At 30.8% G+C, this 6,000-nt stretch overlaps 1 long non-coding RNA gene across 1 annotated transcript; it reads right to left on the reverse strand.

Annotated features, from left to right (window-relative positions):
• Positions 1 to 1,919: 1,919 nt before the first annotated feature.
• Positions 1,920 to 5,555, reverse strand: LOC122293987. The gene is made up of 2 exons (XR_006237429.1): positions 4,368 to 5,555; positions 1,920 to 3,827 (listed from the first exon to the last, which is right to left on the reverse strand). It is a non-coding gene; the product is annotated as an uncharacterized LOC122293987 (long non-coding RNA).
• Positions 5,556 to 6,000: the final 445 nt, after the last annotated feature.

The raw sequence follows: 6,000 nt of genomic DNA on the forward strand, positions 1-6,000 counted from the left end.
TGAAGTTTACAAATTGATATATTTAAACATGAAAACACTTATATATTAGATCTATTTTATAATAAATATCGAGTTACGTTAAACTTATATTTGTGGGTCAATTATTTCTCTTATATTTAAGATGAATTTTTATTTAAATTCATATATAAAAGTGTGTAGTTTCCTTTTATAATTCACATCGATGGCTTTTTATTAAAATACATTTTGCTACATTTATCATTTTTAAGAACTCTAAAATTAATGAAAATTAAATAAAATCTTATTATAATATAATTTTTAATATTAATTTTATTTAAAAATTTAAAAAATAAATTATTTATTATATTTTATATAAAAATTTTAAAAAATTCTAATACTTATATGAGATAAAATAGCTTAATACTGTACAACCAAACCGGCTCTTGATTTTCTAATATTTTATTTCAATATAAGAAATAATATTTACAGTAATAATTATACAAATTTAAAAAAAAAATAAATTAATATAAAACTCACATGAAGAAGAAAAAAAAAAAAAAAACGTTTTAATAGCTGTACGTAAAATTACCCTTTCAATATACTTATTACAAACAGAATGCTTCTCATATATTTGGGGAGGTTCTCGGTCTCTTCCATTTTTAAGACACCCTCTTTACAACTGGAGATGGGTGTTTTGAAAATGATTATAATACAATTTTATAAAAAAAAATAAAAATAAAACATTATTAGATCTATAAAGATCTAACAAAAATCACTTAAAAAATTATGTGATTTAATATGATGATTACAATAAAAATTACTTGATAAAATATAAATTACATGAATTTATATGTTTCCTTCTATAAAATCTATGAGCACATAAATCATTTCTATTATTTATTTATGGCATCATTTCATTTTTAACACATGCCATGCACCAAGGAATTACTTGAAAAATTATATGAAATAAAAATTCTGTAAATAATAATAAAATGAATTGAAAGGTTTGGATTCTGAATAATGATATGAGATAAAATTGTTCTAAATAAAAATTCAATAAAACATTATTAAAATATTATCTTTTTTATATTATTATTATTTTAATATTTAAAAAAGTTAAATTAAAATTGTAAAAAAATAAATTATTTCTTATATTTAATATGAAAATTTAAAAAAAATTATAATAATAAGATAAAATATTTATCAATCCAAAAGATCTTCTCAATTATAATGTTTATAAAGTTTTGAAAAAGGTGAAAGAAAATTAAATTAAAATATTATAAAATTAAAATATTATCATAATATTATTTTTATTTTCAATTTTGAGAAGGCTAAATTATTTTTTGTATTTCATTGAAAAGTAAGAAAAAATTATAATAATTAAGTAATAATTAGATAATAAAATTAAAATTTTAAATTTTAAAATATATATTTAAATAGTATTTAAATATTAAGATATGATAGAGATAAAATATATCTAAAAGAATCGTCTCAACATCAAAACAACCACTAAAGTTCCCATTAACAAAAAGTAGAAAATGACATCGCAGGCTGCATACATTCAAATGACAACAACAGCAACAATAAAATAAGGCATTAAAAGCCTGACAGCAGTAGAGCTTTGGCACAGTGAAATCCCCTTGGATGGCACAGAAGTAAAGAAATATTTTCTAGACAAGTCATGCTAAATTGAGCAAAACACATGCCCATTTCTCGATAACAAAGATTAAAAAATGCAGTTCAGAGTGTACTTTCATCCTCGATCTACAAAAAGAAACTGGGCTTACAATATATTGTTTGTAATTGGTTTAAAGCAGTTCAGTTCTTTATGCACACGCACGAATATTAAATGAATTAGCCTTTTAAGTGTGTCCAGTGAGGGTTTTTTTTTACAGCCCAAGATCAAGAACACTGCCACAGCTGCAGATGAAAAATGCCCAGAAAATAACCAAAAAGAGAGATAGTGTTCAATCATCCAGAAATTTTATCAGATTTTTATGGGTTTTTTTAAGATGGTCAATGCAAAAAAATAAAGAAACAAAAGACAAAATTAGGGTAAAAATTAGCATTTCTCTGACCTAGCTAGAGGGTAATCTTTTCAAAAAGCACACTAGCTTGGATAAAATAATAAAATAAAAAGGGCCTCACGAATGTCAACAATCCATAAAAACCATAGCTCCAAGTTCCAACCTCTGGCTTAGACTGCTGCATTTTCAGCCCCACTGGATAAGAATTGGGTTTATGATGCCAACGCAGTACCCTGGGAATATTTAATGCCATAAGCCAAGAATAAAGACGAATCAGCTCCCACTTCTTACCTTATACTTTTCCCAAAAAATATCACTTTCAATAATAATAATAATAATCGAAAGTTTCGATGATCTTTCAAAACAGGTTTAATTTCACTCACAAACATATGACAAGATGTGACATTTTTCCAGTGTCCAGATCAGTCCAGGGTTGCTTTGGCGGGCAATGAATCTCTCTTACGTACCTGATATTGACATCTCAATCCTCCACAGATCCAAAATCCAAATGCCCAAACATCCAATTTAACACCACACCTACTCTGTCTAGGATGAGAGATATGGGACTGGAACTAGAAGAACCATATTTACACAACCAAACAATTTACATTCCACTTTCTTTTACCAAATTACGGCCATCCCAGACATTCTCCAATGATAAAACAACCAAAACAGCCAAATTAATGGTAATGAAACGAAAACTGAAGTCCTCTTTATATGTATAATAACTCTCAGATGAACTCTCAGATGAACTGCAACAACAACATCATCAATCATGGCACTGAAAGAACAAGAAATTACAGTCGACTCGACTGCCTTTTTGCAGGGATGGAAGAATGTAAAAGAACAAACAGATTGGATGAGCAAACATTCCAGTCACTAGTAAAAATTAAAGTCTTTAACTAGACAGAAAGGAAACAAAAAGTTAAATGCATGACAGCAAACTGATAATGCAGTTCAATTCAACTTGGATATGCCCTACCAAAACAAAAATAATTAAGGACTGCTAAGAGACAAGTGAGAAAATAAAAAGTATAGATTATGAAGAAAAAAGTAGAAGGGAGCTCCCTTCAGTCCAAGCACAGAAAAGAAAAGGATGAATTTTATCTCCCGCATCATTCACACATCCAAAGTAGTAGAATTCACTCCCTTTCCTACTGTGTTTGAATGAATGAGTCGGCAGCTAATCCAAACCCTTTACCCACCCATGAGTGGACTGAAGAAAGCTCCATTAAACCACTAATATAAACACATTTTAAGCAATCTTTCAACCCGTGATGCAAGATGCCATAATTCCCAACATAAGAAGTAAGATGGAAAACAGGTCTTTACGGCTAATTATCAGAAACAAAAACCAAAATAAAACAAAAAGAGAAAATAATAACATTAATGAATTTAGAAACACAAATACTTAATAGATCAAGGTAGAGGTGTTGCAGAAATGGAGACACAATTCTATTATATTGCTCCATTGAAGAATATGGTCTAATTCATACTGAAATTTTATGATAATCTGAATGCTTATATTGATCAATTGAAGAAGTAGCAACATTATTTGCTCCATTTGGCACTGAATAATACGAGAGACAAATGTTTATTTTTCATGTTTAACTGAATCACTAAAATATTAAATGATATATTGGCAGGTAAAATAAAACGAGGGTCTAACATTATTACCGATTCTTTTATAGGGAAAAAAAATGCTTCATTTTCCCATAACCTGATACTTCACCGACCGTACCCTCTACTGATAGACACAACACCTCTCCATGTGGGCTATGATGTAATGACTTGAGCTCATCTTCACCCTTATACTTTGGTCATGGTCCCAGTGTCATGTTCCTGGATCAATAACCTCTGAGATATCAGTGAAATGTACAACCATCTAAGACGTGAAGAAAAAGTCCAGAACTTGGCCGAGTACCCAGAAATTCGGATTAATTTCCCGGAAGCCCACAACAGCCAAAGCCCTAGATCAACCTTAAGAAAGAAGTTTTTTCTTTTTTCATTTTAAGGACGAATGTAGGCTTGTTGCATGAACCCTAACCCTAAGTACAAAAGCTTTACTTGCGTAGGAGAGAAATCTGAGTCCATTATTAATGTTGACAGAAAGATAGAACACCATTTAACCTAGCTAGTACAGTCTAGATCAAACAGCAGCACTCAACACAAATCAGATCGGCTACTACAGATCTACAAATATACTCAAGTCCCATATGATCATGCTTTCTGAATGCTTTCACTTTGTTTGCACGCCAAAATGCAACAAAACAGAGGGCTAATTAAGATTTAAACCAACGAATGACAAATTCCTATTAAGTTTTGTTCTGTATTAATAGAGGAAGAAAGAACGAAAGAGAAAACCAGGAGGTTAGTTAATACCTTACGCTGCGCGACACCTCCATTGACGCTTCTTTGCTACTTTTCTGGGTACGAACTTCTTTGCTTCTTCGCTAACCCTAAACCAATGCTTGAATCGTGATCATTGCTGCAGAACTCTCATAATCTCGTATGGAGAACCGAAAAACACAAAAGAAAGACTATACAAAGAAGCAAAAAGATCATAAATCATAGAAGTAATACGGTATGGGAAAAATAGAATACAATAATCTACAAAAGAAAAGGGGGTTAAAAAATTAAACTACGAAAAAATTTGAGAGAGAGGGAAAGAGGGTTGCAGAAACTGCGTAAGAGAAGTTTCAGGGCGAGAATACGTCGCTGTCTTCATGAGAGTCAGAGAAGGGAAAGCGATTGAATATCTCTAATCTACAAATCTGGCAAAGCGCAACAATACATACACTAAAACAAAAGAGAAAAAAGAAGGGTAAGGTAAAAGAAAGTGGGATTTTCTTCTCTCTCTTTTTTTCTCTCTCTCTCTATCGCAGGAGATTTTTCAGGAGAAGTGAGTTCCAAAGAGGAAGAATATGTGCGTATTTAATAGCTGAATTGGATAATAAAGCGCTGTCTGTCTCTCTCTCTCTCTCTCAAACACGCACGCACGCGCTGTCTCTTTCTGATCTTTCTCAAACATCCACAACGAGCGCGAGACCCTTTGTTTATCACATATCGAACTAGCCTTGAACTGCAGAAAAAAGGAAGAGGTGTGGTGGTGGTGGTGGGGTTTCGTTTGACCACCAAGTTGCTCTCTCTCTCTCTCTCTCCAAGCAGAAGAAGGAAGACTACTGTTGAGCACTAATCTCTAGTCTCAGGCTGCAGTCCAGTACATGTAGAGAGCACTCAGCACAGCACCATATATAGGGTTTGAGGGAACTGGTGACTCGTGAGTCCTGAGTCGTACGAGGCAGACCGTGAAAAGTCTTGGTCATTGGGCATCCCTGATTTCCTTTCAAAATGTACTGATATTTGCGCCTTTTTTCAAAAAAAAAAAAAATTAATATTATTTACCTTAAATTTTGTCATTTTAATCCTATTTAGTTATGTAATTCTTTTCAAGTTATTTATTTTATCAATTATTTAAAATGTAATATATCAGTTTAGAATAAAATAAAATTACATGTCAGTGAATATGTTGTGGTAGTGTTACCTATAAATTGATGCTTAATCACAATTAATGCAGAAAAGTGCACAGACCAATTTAGAGGAAATGAGGTTAGTTGGTAATAGGGCTAACTCATCCAGACATTATATTTATTATGAAGTTCATATTTTCTTATATCGGTTTGGTACAACTAGGGCCTCGTCTATTTTTACAGATAGGATTAAATGAGTTAAAAATTAAAAATTAAATAAAATATTATTAAAATATATTTTTATAATATTATTTTTATTTTGAGATTTGAAAAAATTAAATTATTTATTTTATTTTGTGTAAAAATTTAAAAAAAATTATAATATATAAATAAGATGAGAATAATTGTGAAAACAAATGAGATTTTGAAATTCATTTTTTGACAAGTTGAGAATAAGAGTAAGGGGATGGTTACTTGAAGGGTGCCTCTAATTTTTTGTTGCCCAGATGACTAACACAAGAGGGGGGGTGAATTGAGTTGTATAA

The sequence above is a fragment of the Carya illinoinensis genome, chromosome 14 (genome assembly GCF_018687715.1).
Source record: "Carya illinoinensis cultivar Pawnee chromosome 14, C.illinoinensisPawnee_v1, whole genome shotgun sequence".
Lineage (NCBI taxonomy): Eukaryota > Viridiplantae > Streptophyta > Magnoliopsida > Fagales > Juglandaceae > Carya > Carya illinoinensis.